We start from the raw sequence: 17,626 nt of genomic DNA, 5'->3' as shown, positions 1-17,626 counted from the left end.
CCCCCCCCCGAAATAGCTGCCTTTGTTGCGGGAGGATGCTGGACTTGGAACCTCTCAGGATTCTGTGGATTTTTTTCTTCTTCCATAATTTCCTTCCATAATCTTCCATTGAGCACCTAATGTAGTCGATGAGCAATAGATTCAGGACAGACAGAAGGAAGTACTGTTAAACCCAGTGAGTAATGACATTGTGGAATTCTCTGTCAGTGAATGTAGTGAGAGCCAATATCTTGGATGGTTCAAAGGCAATTAGACATATTCTTGGAGGACTAGCTTGTCAGCATTTACCAACCATGGTGACTAGAGGGAACCTCTGGCTCCAGAGGCAGCAAACCTCTGAATACCAGTGTTAGGAGGTAATAATATTAGGAGAAAGCCTTGACCTCTATGCCATGTTAGCTGGCTCCCCCAGGGTAATTGGTTGAACTAGATCAGGGGTAGGGAACCTGCGGCTCTCCAGATGTTCAGGAACTACAATTCCCATCAGCCCCTACCAGCATGGCCAATTGGCCATTGCCTGGTAGAGAGCTGATAAGAATGGTAGTTCCCTGAACATCTGGGCTGCAAATTCATGAACTGGAATGAACCATTGATGTTATCCAGGAGGACATATCTCATATTCTTATTTGATTGGCCCTATCCTTGTGGCAGCCATTTTGTGGTTTGTGTAGCTCCTCTTAAAGCCAATTTGTGGTGGTTATGAAGAAGAAGAGTTGGATTTATATCCCCCCTTCCTCTCCTGTAGGAGACTGAAAGAGGCTGACAATCTCCTTTCCCTTCCCTCCCCCCCACAACAAACACCCTGTGAGGTGGGTGAGGCTGAGCAAGCTCAGAGAACTGTGACTAGCCCAAGGCAGAGGCGTTCCTCTCATTGGGCAAAGTGGGCAGTTGCCCTGGGCACCGCCTTATGGGGGGGCACAAAAACTGCAAATTCGTTTGTGGGATTTTTTATATTTTCAGTGTTTTTCCGTTTTTGGCCTGCAAAGGGTGCAATTTTTAGGATAGCAACACCAAAATTTCAGTGATTTTTCGGGAGACTGTCCTGATGATATTACCCAGGTTTGGTGAGGTTTGGTTCAGGGAGTCCAAAGTTATGGACTCCCAAATTGTTTCCAATGGGAGCTAACAGGAGATGGGGGCTATACCTTTGAGGGTCCATAACTTTGGACCCCCTGAACCAAAGTTCACCAAACCTGGGTGGTATCATCAGTAGGGTCTCACGAAGATACTCTGAAATTTTGGTGCTGCTATCTTAATAATTGCACCCCTGACAGCAGGCACCCCCTGACCGCAGGCATTTCCCCAGATTTTCCTTTTAAATCCACCCCCTTCCTGCCAATGCTTGTTTTCTTTCTTTCTCAGGTTTTGCCCAGGGCTCCAGTTTGCCTAGGTATGCCACTGGCCCAAGGTCACCCAGCTGGCATGTGTGGAAGGGCCCAAGCTAATCTGGTTCCCCAGATAAGCCTCCACAGCTCAAGTGGCAGAGTGGGGAATCAAACCCAGTTCCTCCAGATTAGAGTGCACCTGCTCTTAACCACTACACTACTGCTACTCTTAACCACTACACCACTCCTGCTCTTAACAACTACGCCACTGCTGAGGGTTGCCAGGTCACCGGCAGGGAGTTGGGAGAAAGAGTTGCCAGTGCCAGGTTGAGAAACTCCTGGAGATTTTGGGATGGAGCCTCAGTGGGGTACAATGACAAATAGCATCCATTTTTCTCCAGGGGAATTGATCTCTGTATTCTGGGGATAAGCTGTGATTCCAGGGCATCCCCAGGTCCCACTTGGAGGCTGGCATCCTTAGGCGCAGTATCCTTTTTCATGTTGGATGTCCTTGTCAGTCTTTCTGCAGCAATAGAAAATAGTAAGAGTACAGAAACATCTTAAAGACTAACAAAACTTCTGGCAGGGTATGAGCTGTTGTGAGTCACAAATCTGAAGAAGTGAGCTATGGCCCTTTCTGCACCGCAACGTAAAAGACGCTGATGCACCCCCATGGGACCGTTCACATGGACGGTCCCAGGAGGGCAGCAGGCGGCGGCGCAGCCTTCGTCCCTGAAAGCTTACCTCGTCCCCTGGCTTCTGGCTCGTCGCAGCTGAGGTAAATTCTACGCTGGCAGGGAGGGGGTTGGGCAGCACTGGCGTAATGCCCATTGGGCAAGGTGGGCAGCTGCCCAGGGCATCACCTTGTGGGGGGCATCAAAATGCTGGGTTCGTTTTTGGGTATTTTAGTGGTTTTCCATTTGTGCCCTGCAGGGGGCGCAGTTTTTAGGCTAGCGGCACCAAATTTTCAGCGTCTCCAGGAAACTGTCCCCCCCAAGTTTGGTGAGGTTTGGTTAGGGAGTCCAAAGTTAGGGACTCCCTAAGTTTAGGGAGTCCAAAGTTTCCAATGGGAGCTAACAGGAGATGGGGGCTACAGTTTTGAGGGTCCATAACTTTGGCCCCCCTGAACCAAACTGCACCAAACTTGGGGGGTATCATTAGGGCAGTCTCCTGATGAGACACTGAAAGCTTTGAGTCTGTGCCTTCAGAAATGTCCCCCCCCCCCAGCCTGCAACCCCCATTGACAGCAATGCAGAAATCCCCATCTCCTTAGCAAAGAATGTGGGATGGGGTACTCCCTAAACCAAATGGGGTACCCCCTAAACCAAACTGCACCAAAATTGGGGGGGTCCCATCAGGACAGTTTCCAGATGATACCCTGATATTTTGGTGCCAATACATCCAAAAACACGCCCCCTGCAGGAACATCCCAGAAATTTGCCCAAGAATCTTTGTTCTGCGTTGAGTTTTCTGTATTGCTGTATTGCAGGCTGGGGGGGACATTTCTGAAGGCACAGTCTCAAAACTTTCAGGTTCTCATCAGGAGATTGCCCTGATGATACCCCCCATGTTTGGTTCAGGGGGGCCAAAGTTATGGGCCCTCAAAACTGTAGCCCCCATCTCCTATTAGCTCCCATTGGAAACAATGGGGGATGGGGCACCCCATTTGGGAGTCCATAACTTTGGACTCCTTGAACCAAACTTCACCAAACATGGGGAGTAGCATAAGGACAGTCTCCTGATGATATGCTGAAATTTTGGTGCTGATATGTCTAAAAATGCACCCCCTGCAGGCACCAATGTCCTAGTGCAAAAAAAAAAATTGGTCATGGTGGAGTGGCTGCCGATGGGGGGTGGGGGCATCCAACTCAGGTTTTGCCCAGGGCTACAGTTTGCCCAGGGCTGCCTCGTTACGCCCCTGTTGGGCAGTGTTGCTTTGAGTTGAAACATTTCTTTTTCATGGGCCATCCTGGCCAACTCTGTTTCCCGCTCTTTTTCTGCCTGTTTACTGTGTTCTTTTTCTCTCTCTGCCTGAAGCCTAGCCAGTTGTATTTTTTCTTCAAACGCCATTCTAGCCTTTTCATTTTCTGAGGCAATTCTTGCCTTTTCATTCTCTGAAGCTATTCTAACATTTTCAGCTTCAATTTTTTTCATTTCCAATTCTATTTTCATCTTCTCTAACTCTACAGAGGTTGTCTGTGTTCTACATGGCTCTTCCTCCTGTGTTACCACAGAATCTCCAGTTTCTTGAGCTTTTCCCTCAGCTACTACTTTTGGTCTCTTGGGTGGTGCCATTTGCGTGAGGAAAAAGTTGAACTGATTTACTTCACAAAATCAGTAAAAAAGAAAGAAAGTTGGCTTTCTTCTGCGTGTTTGGAACTGGATTTAGATGTTACACGTATCCTGCCGCTATGCCACCAAATGTAGCAGGGTTTTGAAAGCTCAGACTCCCTTTCTGAAGTCTGCCTCACTCCAACTCTCCCCAGAGGAAAAAATAAAGCCCCTGACCAAAAATGGAGGGAAACTCTGTGGCCAGAGGAGTTTTGGCGGCTTTACGCCAACCAGACACCACCACCAGCTGTAGGCACACAGAAAAAATAGACTGGAGACACTTTTATTGGTGACGTGGAAACAAGAGATTTGTAAAAGTTTATTTGGCTAGAAATGAGAGAGGCTTCTCTCCAGTTGACTTGGAGAGGTTTTAAATGCTTGTTTAGGTTACAGAAAGAAAAAAACTTTATTTCTTCGAGGAGGGTTATTCAGTCCAGTTACACTAAAGTTTTCTGTTTGGTCAGACGCACTTGGGTGGCCACTATACTCCCCTTCTCTTAAAAGAGGGGTTCTGGTTTAAGCCCTTAAGCTTTTTATCCATACACACAGGTTCTACTGATTTGCTTCCAGCTTTCTCTCTTACAGAGGTTTCCAGCTTTTGGAGTTGTTTACACACACAGAGACCACTAAGATTTTTCTCTGTTCCTCACCCTTTCTAGTTCACATAAACACCCAAGTCTTAAGACTGGAAGGACTCTGGCTCAACACTCGCCACCTTCCCTTTCAGTCCCCTGTTAGGGCCTAACTGCCCCCTTTATGGACTGGTCTTCTCTTGACTGGGTTTTGAACTGAGGTTGGACAGACACTAGTCTGGACAGCCAAGCTGCCAAGCACCTGAGCGGCGGATTCACCTTCCACCAAGCCCAGGGTTTTCCCTCACACTCTTTCAAGCCTCCTCAGCCTGAATAGAGCAGTCTGACTACTGTCAGAATGCACAAGCAGCGGCAAATCTCTCTCCCTGATCTGCACTCAGCTTTCAGGATCTTAGTTCATGAGCGAACCAAGACAAAAGAACCCACAGCACTCAAGCTGCCTCCTTTTCTTTTTTCCTTGCAATTTCCTCCAGCCAATCAGGACTGGGCAGGACTTAACTATTTCAGGGCAGTCTCTCCCTGGAAACCACTTCCCAAATATGGGCATTTGTCATAGAAACCTCCTCTATGACACAATTCTAGTCTGATTTTCCATCTCTTCAGCTCCTTTTTGCTTTTCTGTAAAAGAACAAGAGAGATTTTGATCAAGCGTCTTGTATTTCATGGTAACTGCATCCTACAGTTTTCTGAGAATTCATATGGGACAAAGTGAGCCAACCAAATTCCCTCTACTCCGAGATACAGGTGCCTCATCCTAGCATATATGAATAACTATGTCATCTAGGACAAAATTGTATCGGCAAACAAGCCATTTCAAGGGAATGCAGGGATGGGGGGAATATTTCCAAAGGAGGGATAGGGACCAGATTTTCTTGAATCTGAAGACATCCCCTGCAGTGTTACACTGCCCTGAGTTGTTGTTTTTTCCTGGACTCAGACTTCTGATCTTAAAATACATCTGGGGCATGAAAGTAAAGAAAGTTTAAGACAGGGACATATCTTGAGGACAATTGGATGAGGGATATAGAACATAGAGCTGGAAAGGACTTCCTCCTCAGGCTGGATGGCCTTCTGTCCAGAGTGATTTGATTGTTTCTTCCTACATGGCCGGGCGTTGGGACTCGAGGGCCCTTGCATTCCATTCCATTCTATTCTATTCTATTCTTATGAGAGCCAGCATGGTGTAGTGATTAAGAGCAGGTGGATTCAAATCTGGAGAACAGAGTTTGATTCCCCATTCCTCTACCTGAGTGGCAGAGGCTTATCTGGTGAACCAGATGTGTTTCTGCACTCCTACATTCCAGCTGGGTGACCTTGGGCTAATCACAGTTCTCTCAGCCCCACCCACCTCACAGGGTGTTTGTTGTGAGCGGGGAAGGGAAAGGAGCTTGTAAGCCACCTTGAGTCTCTCTACAGGAGAGAAAGGTGGGGTATAAAACCAAACTCTTCTCTTCTCTTCTCTTCTCTTCTCTTCTCTTCTCTTCTCTTCTCTTCTCTTCTCTTCTCTTCTCTTCCCTTCCCTTCCCTTCCCTTCCCTTCCCTTCCCTTCTCTCCCTCCTTGCTCTGCTCTGCTTCCCTTTTGGGACTGTGGCGAAACGGGCTTGCTTTTGGCTGGCAGGCCCTATTTCGCACTCTGCACACCCCCAGGAGTTACCGACTTTTCCTGGGGAGGGCTAACTTTCTCTTTGGGTATGCTGCCACCACCTGATCATTTGAGGACTGCCTGCTGGGGAAGATCAGGATTTCCCAGCTTCCTTTCCAACTGCATGAGGCCCCTGCCTCAGTTTCCCCTTGGTTCCCCTCTCCTGGGTTCCACAGGGTAGACTGGAGATCCTGGAGGAAAAGCTGCTCAGCCTTCCTCTACCTCCTGTTCAAATAGCGTGTCCAAGACAGTAGGGCATAAGTGATACAGAGAACTTTCCTCCACAGCTAAGGTTTTAAAAAGTATTTATTAAAAAGAAAATGATTACCATATGTTTTAGCACACACCAGATTTAGCAAGGGTTACAAAATAAAAGGAGATAAAACGCAAATCCTCTTTTCCTATCACTAATACATACCCTGGCTAAAGATGGTAGAAAGCAGGGTAGGTCCTTAAAGCTTAAAATGTTGCCATTGGCAAAGAGCTCACATTACCTGGCTGAGCACATGGTCCAGAAAATGGCTGCCGCCTTCCCAGTTCAGGCAAGAGCTCTGCTCCCCTCCAGAGAGACCTGAGCAAAGAGACCTCGCCCCTCTCTTCCCCTCAATTTATCAGATCCCAGACCCCACCCTCCTTTGACCAGGTCAGGCTGGGTCAAGATATCATTTCCCCCTAGGTCAGGTAGCATTTCCTGATGTTTCTCTGGGATTTCTAAGTCCTCCAAATCTCTGGTACCTGGTTGGAGAAGGAGAGGATGAAAGAAAAAGGAAACGGAAGGGGGGGGGGGGGAAGGAGCCATTTCTCCACAGGGACCATCTAGTTCAACCCCGTGCACAACACAGGACATTCACAACTACCCCCACTCTCCAGTGATCCCTGTTCTGTGATCAGACAAGGTCAAGAACCCAATATTTTTCTTGTAATACGTAACTACCTCCACATCAGATCTATTTCTGCTTGTGGAATTGAACCCCAATGTGAAACAGTTCAGTTTAAGGCAGCAGACTTAAAGCATTAGTTAAATTTGTAACCAACAGGAGTTAGTTTTCATTGGGGGAATCCCTTTGGATCAGTGGCCTTGTGTGTTAAGAGCACACAATTATTTTGGGGCGTTGGTGGAGGCTCTTTGGAGTAATGGAGTATTACTGGATTGTTTCCAGTGTGGTTTTAAAACTCTTAGAAGAAGCAGTGTAGGAAGCAAGAGACAGTGCCAGGAATCAAGCCAGGACAAATTAGATTGATCCCCGTGTATACAGAATTGTTTCCGCCTTTCTGAAGAATTGTGAAAGAACAGAGGAGGGAAAATCATTATTGCTCTGAACCTGGGTTCAAAGCCAAAGTCATCTACTGTGTGGGAAATGGAGGATGGAAGGAATGGAATGCCCCAGTGTGGCAGGGAGGGGCCGGCACAGTTTAATGTTTTTAGCATGCTGTAATAATTGTTTGTGATTCAGCTGTGATGCAAGCACAGACTTGTCCAAAGGGGGAGAGGCAGGTAGACACTCAAAAGCCAGTGAGGCACAGCATTGCTGGGAGTCTCCTGGAATTACAACACATCTCCAGAATACAGAGACCAGTTCCCATGGAGAAAATGGAGGGTGGACTCTGTGGCATTGTACCCCCTTGAGGTCCCTGTCCTCCTCAGGCTCCACCCCCAAATCTTGAGGGATTTCCCAACTGGATCTGGCAACCCTACTCCCTCATCCCCCACCGGTGGCCAGAGAGGACCTGGGGACCCTAGTTGTTAGAGAAAAGGATAAGGATTGGGGAAACTAAAACCCAAGCCCCCCTTTGCCTTGAAGGTTGGTGATTGATTTTATATCGGTCATTCTATCTCCATCTGACTTACTTCATGGGATTCTTGTGAGGTAAAACGGAGGGGAGAAAATCCATACTCTTGGAGGAAAGGTCGGATTAAAATTAGATCAATAAATACTGGAGGGGGGATCAGCATTTGTTGTGGGGGGCTCAGTTTTAAATTTCAGTAATGATGCTTTCTTTTGGTGGCTTTAGCACAGACCTACAAAGCTTGTCCTCCCCACTCCCCCCTCACCTAAATGATGCTTATCAGCCATGTTTGGAGTAACATACTACTAATCTTGAAGTACCTAAACTTTGGAGAGCTTTTACTTTGGCATGATGCCATGTCCTCCCTTCAGCTGTTCTTGAAAGCCAGTATAAGAAAAGTCCATATTGGAAGAGACAATGGCATTTTCCAGACGGACATAATATCCCAGGGGAAAACTGGGATCATACATATTGGGAAGTTTGTATCTTGGTTTCCTCCACCACCCAGCAGTGCTTTTAGGCTAGGAGGAAGAATTCCAGGTGATTATGCATGACCCCAGTTTAGTTTCATTTTCCTTGCCAATGTTGCTGCGCATGTGCGAACTGTCCCGTTTTTCCGATGTTCTGATTGGCTGCAGGTGGTGAGGCAGGAAAAATAAACTGGTCCATCTCCTGCAGTGTTTGTATCGGAGTGGGATCGTCACTTAACCCCCCCCCCCCCGCTAATTTATAGTTTTTTGAAAGCCACGGGATAAGGGAAATCTCATGGGGCACACCCCAAAGTAGTGACATATCTGCCAGGTGCCACTCTTCTGGTCACGTGAGGGGCGCAAAATTGGCCCCCGCGTGACCAGGAAGTCCTGCTGTCTCATTGTTTTTGCGTGCCTCGGCCCCATCCGAGGCACGCAAAAACAACGAGGCAGCAGGACTTCCTGCTGCCTCCAAGTGCCCTCAACCCCACCCTGGACTCCCTCCCTCCCTTCCCCACCCAGCCTGCAGTCTCTTCTGACTTCCGCTCCGGGCAGGCCAGAAGAGACTGCAGTTTCAGCCTCGGTGACCTGCTTTTATAAGCTCTGAGGGCGGGGGTGGGGCTTGGGGAGCAGGAAGGGGTGGGACTTCCCCTCCTGCAAAAGCCTCCCACCCCTGCGGCCTCGAGTGCTATAAAAGAAGGTCTCCAAGGCCGGGACTGCAGTCTCTTCTGGCCTGCCCAGAGGGGAGGTCAGAAGAGACTGCAGGCTGCTGGCTGGGAGCCCACCCAGCAGGGGGAGTTTGGGGGGGGAGGTGTGTACCCTAGACCTTGCCCATGCTTTGGTGACATGGGTGGGGTCAAGTGCAGTGGGGGGTGGAACCTGGGGGCATCAGGAGCACAGCTGGGGTGGTGGGGCGGCAGAGCCTGGGGGACGTCTTGGAGACAATTGGTCTCCGGGCGCCATTTACCCCTGGTACGCCTCTGCCTGGAAGCCATGCAGAAGTCATGGCTGAACCGGGATGTTTCACCTCCTTATCCCAGGATGTATGGTCCGTGTGGAAAACTGCAATGTCCCTGTGAATCTGGGCACATAGAAATAATAGAACATTTGTCTCTCCAATGTCAGTACTGTAAAATATACGTACTTGTTTTATTGCCACTGCTGCATAGATTTTCAGGTCACACCAGACAATTTTATGCTTCCTTCCTGATTACAGATACCAAATGCTGATAGAACAAAAGGTGTTGGTAGATTTTGTGTAGCAGCACTTGAAATACGTTGCAGGATGGTTTGTGCTATAAATCAGGCTTAATGAATATTTGTGTTGTCTTTCTAGAGTGCACTGGGATTTGATAGTTATAGGTCCTTTCCACACAAATCACTGAAGACGTTTTCAATACCCCCACCTTTACCACGGTATATTTCCACATCCACCCCTTCAAAACGATTCTTGGCTGCCATTACATGATTTTTTCCCTTTGTTTTTTGAGTATTGTGTTGAATTGATGCTTTAATGCCTCAGAGCTTCTTGCTGTGGTTCTCATTCTTCATATACTCAAAGCATCAAAGATTAGCCCCCCCCCCCAGTAAAAGAAAACAAGCAGAAATGCTGCAAATAAACAGAGGTCTGAGTGAGCTCAGAAAATGGCACTGAGGAAAGCAGAGAACTGTGAGAAACCTAGTCAATAGATTGCACAGCAACTGAAGACGTTTTCAAAAACATTTCAATCAGAGAATTGTTTAAAAAAGGGATTCATTTAAGATGTTTTGAGGCTGCAAATTACATATTTGGGGGTAAAAACAATGTGGAACTCCATGGAAGCAACGTTTTATTTCCCGCCTCAAAATGTTATAAAAGGTTTGTGTGGAAAGGCCCAATCTGCCAATTTCATTGTTCCCATATACACCCCCCTTATTTCCTAAGCTTTTTGTTTCCTCTTAACATTTATGTTTTTATCCCGTTTCCTTTATTTTCTTTCTCATGTTCAATTTTTTTTATCCAGCAGATTTTTTTAGATATATATTTATTGTTTTAATATATCATATCTTTTAATTGGTTATATTTTATCTAACATGCCTATGACCATAATAATGGTTGACTGGCAGCCTGGAGACTGAAAAAAAATGTGTGAGTGTTTGTATAAGTTGGTCCTACACACTCTTGGAAAAATCTCCAGCCTCCTCAGTTTTCACCTCCTGCTACATTGTCCATGTGACTGCCCAATTCTTCCCATCTCCATTCCCGTTTCCTGGTGGCCTTGCCTCATTAACAAGGATGCTTTCACTCAGGAGGAGGCCTGACTTCACCATAGCCTCGTCTTTCCCCTGCCTGCTCTGCCCTGTTTTGCCTCTTCACTTGCCGATTGTAGTGAGCTGGACTCCAGATGTGGAGTGGGGGAGCAGATAACCAAAGGAGGGAAGTGGTTGGAGGAGCTGCAGCATCCTCACCAGGTATTTGAAAAGTCAAGGACATTTTCCTGACAGTTTCAAATCATTGCTATTCTAGCAAACTTTTATACATTTTCACACACAGTCATATGGAATTTATGTTCCATTAGCCTTGACGCTTGTTCAGGACCGGTGCAAATCCGGGTTCCAGTTCGCTTAGTGGATGCTTTGTACTGCACAGGATTTTTATCAGTGTTATTAGGGTCTGTTTGGCAGATACCTGGTGGTATTTTTGTAATGTTTGTAGTTTTAGACACATATTATACTTTTAACAAGGCTTCATTTGAAAGGAGACAGCAATTGCTGTGAGTCTTCTTCAGTGTAATTTCTATTGGGTGGTTCAGTTTGGAGTCAGCATAGTGCAGGGGTTAAGAGTGATGGACTCTGGTCTGGAGAACCGAATTCAGTTGCCCACTCCTCCACATGCAGCCTGAGAGGACAGGAAGGTGATTGTGAGCCGCTTCAAAACTCAGAAAAGCATGAGAAACGTCTTAAAGGGACCGCGCAGGCAAATGAAGCCATTTTGAAAATGTATTGTTGAACGGTTTCACAGCCGGAATCACTGGAGTGTTGTAGGGTTTCCAGGCTTTATAGCCGGACTGGGAGTGTATGGGAGTATTGTGCGGTTTCCAGACACGGCCATACAGCCCGGAAACCCCACAACACTCCATTTTGAAAATGTTTCAACAAAAGAATAGTTTTAAAATGGCATTCATTTAAAATGTTTTGAAGCAGCAAATAAAACGTTATGGAGTAAAAAAAAAATGTGAAACTCCACGGAGGAAACATTTTATTTCCTGCCTCAAAATGCTTCAAAATGCTTCAAAGTGTCTATGTGGAAAGGTTTCTGGTTTCGCGCCAGGTTTGACATCGCATACTGGTGCAATGCTGAACACACAGCTTCCCATCAGTACAGCAGGGGACAAGGTCCCTAGATCAGTGGTTCTCAACCTTCCTAATGCCACGACCCTTTAATACAGTTCCTCATGTTGTGGTGACCCCCAACCCTAACATTTATTCATTTTACAGATGGAGAACACTGATGCAGAGAGTCTTAGGTGACCCCTGTGAAAGGGTCCTTCGACCCCCAAAGAGGTTGTGACCCACAGGTTGAGAACCACTGCCCTAGATGTTCCTATGGTACACTGGGTAAGGCAGATGTGGCATTAAATATTTAGTTAAATGCATAATAAAAATAAGTAAATGGCAAAAAAGGACAGATGTGCCATGTAGAGAAATGGAAGGATCAGTGACAATGTTGCAAACCAAAAAGAATTTAAAAATGGCTAAACCAATGGACCCTGTGCTCTGTTAGTCCTGAACAACCTGTGACTTAGAGCCAACATGGTGTAGTGGTTAAGAGCAGTGGACTCTAATCTGGAGAACCGAGATTGATTCCCTAGTCCTCCACACAAACAGTAGACTCTTATCTGGTGAATTGGATGTGTTTTTCTGCTCCTACACATGAAGCCTGCTGCATGACCTTGGGCTAGTCACAGTTCTCTCAGAACTCTCTCAGGTGTCTCTTGTGGGGAGAGGAAGGGAAGAAGAAGAAGAGTTTGGATTTATATCCCCCTTTCTCTCCTGTAGGAGACTCAAAGGGGCTTACAATCTCCTTGCCCTTCCCCCCTCACAACAAACACCTGTAAGGTTGTGCATGTGTGCATTCTGACCTTGAGAGGTTCTCGCCGGAGGTTCCTGCTCTCTGCCTGGAAAGGGAATTCTGCTGTTTTGGTTATCTCTCTCTTGCTTGCTAGTCTGTGTGAAATTCTGCTTTGTTTACACTATCTTGGCAGGAGCCTGTTTGATACCCTGTAAAAGCTGTTGACCGAGATCTGGGGCTCCAGATCTCGCATTGCCTGTTTCCGACTAAGAATGCCAGCTTAATAAAGAACTTAACACGGTTGCTTTTGACTGGACTTTACTGGTTCGTTACAACACCCTGTGAGGTAGGTAGGGCTGAGAGAGCTCCGAGAAGCTGTGACTAGCCCAAGGTCACCCAGCTGGCATGTGTGGGAGTGTACAGGCTAATCTGAATTCCCCAGATAAGCCTCCACAGCTCAGGCGGCAGAGCTGGGAATCAAACCCGGTTCCTCCAGATTAGATACACGAGCTCTTAACCTCCTACGCCACTGCGTAGGTGGTTAAGAGAGGGGTTAAAAGAACCTCCTGCGTAGGAGGTTAAGAGAAAGGAGTTAAGAGAAAGGTTAAGGGAAAGGAGTTTGTAAGTCACCTTGAGTCTCCTTACAGGAGAGAAAAATGGGGTATCAATACAAAGTTGTCTTCTTCATTTAGGCAAAAGCCTGTCGCTCTAGAGATGCACAGTGCTCTACCAGTGTAAAGGTTTCAATGGTGTTGATTCTCAGCACAGCCGCTTGGCCTTGACTGAATTCCAGGACTCGGGCGATGGGCCAGAAGCGGCGGCTATTTCCCTGGTAGAGGCCTTATCTCACAGAAAGAGATGAGAATGCCGTTCCCATGAGAATGGGACTTGGGAAACCGGGAGGGGGATGGGATCGAGAAGAAACTTATAACCTGTGGTTCTGGCGGGAGAACCTTCATTCCTGCTATCACGGGCGTGTAATGTGAGCTTTCTAAGATGTCTGAATAAACGGTCTTTCAACCAAAAAAAAAAGCCTTTTATTTCTGCTCCATGGAATTCCTTACATTGTGACAGGAATCTTTCATCTTACTTCTAAATATCAGTGGACCTCTGGTGTTCCGGCATGCAGAGGTTGAATATTCCTGAAACTGTAGCGCACTGGTAGCCCCATAGAGGGCTTGAACCCTTCCCTTTCCTGACTTGAGAAGAACCAGCGGAGAGAACGGGTCACCGCTGGTAACTTCTCTCCCGTCACCGCCTCGACACGAGTCTTCCCTTACTTGCGCCGTTGGGGATGAGGGATGCGGAAACTTGACCATGCGGAGTTACGCAAATGAGTCGATTTGGGGCGCTTCATCTATGGATCGTGGGCCTGTGGATCGGATCTCTACCCGTTTTGCATTGTGGATTACAAACCTCAGATGCAACCTGTCTCGGAGGATGGGTCCTGACCACCTTTTCATGCGGCAACGTTCCAGGAGTCGATTGAACGGTTCCTTTGACCTTTCTGATATTATACGGTAATTACGCCCCAAGAATCTGCAGTGCGGCATAGCACCGGGTTTCGTCCCAAGACCGCAGATTGATACCGGGACTTTAGCGGGATCGAGGATTGTGAGGGGTTTCCGGAAGACGGCTCTGAAACCGGGCCCCTCAGATCCCGGACTTAGCATAGCTGAAGCACGTTAGGCTTCCGTGGAGCCATGCCGGTGGACTTGAGGTGCTGCTCTCCGATGAGTGAGGAATCCGAAGAAAGTCTGACTCCCTTATCCTTCGATTTGTTTCCCCTCCCGTCCCAAAGAAACTGGAACGAGGAAGTGGTCCCGACTGTGAGATGCCCAAGAAGCGTGGGCCCGTGAACGCCAACTATGGGAGGAGGAACGGCAGAATCGTAGCTTACAGAAAGAGCGTGAGAACCTGCAAAGAGACCGTGAACAACAGCGCAGAAGAACCATCCAACTCGAACTTCGGGCGGAACCAAAAAGACAGCGTTAGCAACGGCAATATAATGCAGGAAGTTATAAGTCATGAAGTAAGGTCCTGGAAGACACTCTAAAATGGACCTGGGCGATCAACGCGAAGGCATTATAGCCATCCGAACGCATAGAAGTGAATTCATATTACTTGAAGCCATGCAACGAGATTAATTAGCCAAATTGGACCGAAAAAAAGCGGCCCTACGTAGCATCAAGATGCCTTGACTGCGCAAGGAGAGGGAATTAACTTCATCTTGGAGCAGGAGTTGAAGAGACAGCGGGATAGGATGCCCTGAAGGTTGGTACCTACGCCTTCACCCAAGCGTAACGCAATGCCCTCTGCTATCGAGAGCAACGCTCCTAGGTCCTACTACTTTCGTACCTGCATACTCCCAAGGTCCTGCTCGCCATGTAGAAGACCAGCGGTGCCAGGCCCGATACCTCCACCGATTCCTGCTCTTCCCGCTCAGCCGCCTCAACCAGCGCAACCGCAGCCCTAGCGTGATCCAAGGGCCATGGAGAGGGGATACTACAGGCCCCCGATCCCTGCCCGTTTCGAAGCGGGACCGCTTATAAACTTCCCTACTTTCATTCTGCAACTCGATGCACATATGGAGGAGTATGGCGACTTATATATCGATCTGAGCAGCGTGAGAAAATACGGGACATCGGGTCTGTCACAGATGGGGTGGCTGCTGACTGGTTTTGTGACTCTTTTTTTGAGCTGCAAGCGGATGATACTCGCACAGTGGCTGCATTTCTTCCAAGCCTTCACGGGCCAGCTTCCAAGATCTGGGCGCTAAGAAAGTGAAACCATCAACGTACCATAAAATCCCTATTCAACAGAACTGACCGTACTTTTGCCGAATTTGCTTTCGTGAATTCCGTGCTGCGTATGCTCGACTTCCTCCTGAGTGGCCTGAGCGCGTAGATAATGTGAATACTTCTCTGATGCCATTGACATCAAACTTCGAGAAACGGGGTGTTCCTCATCCATTATCCAGCGCACTATCGCTGGGAATGGATGGAATTGGGATCTCAAGAAGTGGCTCGTTTGGATTACGCAGCTCCGGGGGGATCCATGAAATCCGCTTCTACGACCGCCTCTGCGGCTTCATAAGCCAAACCCAACCGTCTCCTACCGAAACCACCTCGAGAGAGCGCCGTCGGCGTTTGGGATTGTACCCTCTATTAGCGGAGGACCAGGCCATCTGGCTGCCAACTGCCCGAAAAAACAGAAGTCCACCGCTCCGACCCCACGCACCCCCTCTGCCAAACCACCACCCGGAGATCCGGTCCTCCTCCAGCGGGCTTCGTCCCTAAAGCTGTTACCGAAGGTGATCCCGAGGAGGGGGAAGTGGCGATTTGCTTCTCATCAGCACCGCGGATGTGGATCCTACTCCAGATCACGGTGAGTGAAGACAGCGCCCCCATTACTGTTCCACAGCGGTTCTGGCCAAGCCTACTAAACATGCATTATTCTAGCCTCAGCCCTGCGTAGATTCTGGCTGCTCCCATTTGCTTAATCACGGCCCCAAGTGGTTTGAAGAGGCCGGTTTAGACCGAGTTCCCCTATGAAAGCCCATACCGTTCACACAAATGAACGGCAGCCCACTCGGAGCCGAGGGCCCGACTTCGATTCAAAACGCATAACCTGTCCTTCGCCGTTAGCTGACCATTGGGAGAAGGTAGTTTATACTTGCTTGCTCCAGTGGCCAAACATTCCATTGTCCTGGGCATGCCATGGTTATTATTACATGAACCAAATGACCCACGGGAAAAAACTGATTCTAGAATTAACAGATCCCCCATGTGGAGGCAGCCTATGCGTTGGGGAGATGGCCCGCAAATCAATGACACAAAACCCCTGGTTTCTTCGGTTATGCACATCCCAATGACTTTCAATTCCACGAAGGCATTTCACCAGCTTAGCAGGACTTAACCGGGGAGTGTTTTGCAGAACAGGAATGTGATCAATTGCCCCCCCATAGAGACGCGGCGCACTGGAAATCATGTACAACCCGGGGCTCAACTACCAAAGGGTAGAATCTATGCATTATGAGCCTTTAGCGAAGAGAAGGAACTCCGTGCCTTCTTAGATAAAAACCTTGCTTCGCTGATTCATGCGGAGGGCTACTAAACATCGCCGCACGCTGCTCCTGTCCTGTTGTACCGAAAAAGGACTGAGGTCTTCTAAGACTTTATTACTGATTACCGAGGATTAAATGCTGTTTCCATTGTCAGCGAAAATAAATACCCTTTACTTGCATAATCGGGACCTCTTAGATGCATTGGGCAAGGGACGCCTTATTACTAAGTTGGATTTGAGGGAAACCTACCACAGAGTCAGGATTGCGGAAGAGCCTTCTGAACATTTAACAGCATTTAATACTAAATTTGGACAGTATGAATACCCAATTATACCGTTCGGGTTAGCGCTGGGGCACCCGGCGCATTCATAGCCCCTCATCAATGGCAGAAGTTTTGCATGACTTACTATATAAAGGAGTAGTTATTGACACTTAGACGATGTTTTAATTTATTCACAAACCAACCGGAGGAGCATGGGGCTTTGGTTCGGGAAGTATTGCAACGTTTTACTCAACAACTCCCTCTTCGCCAAAACTGTCTAAGTGCATTTTCTATTCAGTCCCTCCATAAGACTATTTAGGCTACAGGATCTCATCTGAGGGTTTAAAAATGGATCCTCGCGAAGATTGGCCTTGATCCTCCAGTAGCCTGCCCCACCACCAACTTGGAAGGAGCTCCAATCCCTTCCTAGGATTTTACTAATTTTTATCGTGATTTTATACCCCAATTTGCTGAACTAACCCTTCCACTCACGAACCTTTTACGCTTTTTTAAAATTAAGACTCACAGGCTACCAAGCCCGGAGCTCCCCTCCCTTGGTCTCAGGAATGTCAAACAGCCTTCCAGCTCTTGAAATCGGAAACATCACTACCGAGCCTGTCTTAAAACACTTACGACCCAGACCTTCCTTTAGGTAGTTCACGCATTGGATGCTTAGGACAAAGCGCTTGAAGCAGCCCTGACTGCAGAGAAATAAAGATGTTGAAACTTGTTCCGTGTGCTTGTTATCAAAAAAATTCTCCGGCTCAGAACTCAACTGGACCGTAGGGGATAAAGAGAGACTACTGCCATCAAGGTAAGCGCTTTCCACTTGGCGTCACTGGCTTGAGGGGGCTAAACACCCCTTCCAGGTTTGGTGGGAGGAGGATCACTGGAACTTGGCTGCCCTCTCCACCCCCCTCAGAATGTCTGCAAAACTAACTACGTTGGGCCGATTTCTTTTCCCGTTTTTCTTTCACTGTCCATTTTTCCCCCGGAGAGGAAACCAATAAACTGGCTGGAAGTCAGAAGCTGTGGCGCCTTCCCGGGGAGGAGGGTGGAGCTGCTTCTGAGACATCCAGCACTGTTCTCTCCCACTCC

This window comes from Sphaerodactylus townsendi, linkage group LG15 (genome assembly GCF_021028975.2).
Source record: "Sphaerodactylus townsendi isolate TG3544 linkage group LG15, MPM_Stown_v2.3, whole genome shotgun sequence".
NCBI classification, from domain to species: Eukaryota; Metazoa; Chordata; class Lepidosauria; order Squamata; family Sphaerodactylidae; genus Sphaerodactylus; species Sphaerodactylus townsendi.
This window is presented reverse-complemented; position numbering follows the sequence as displayed.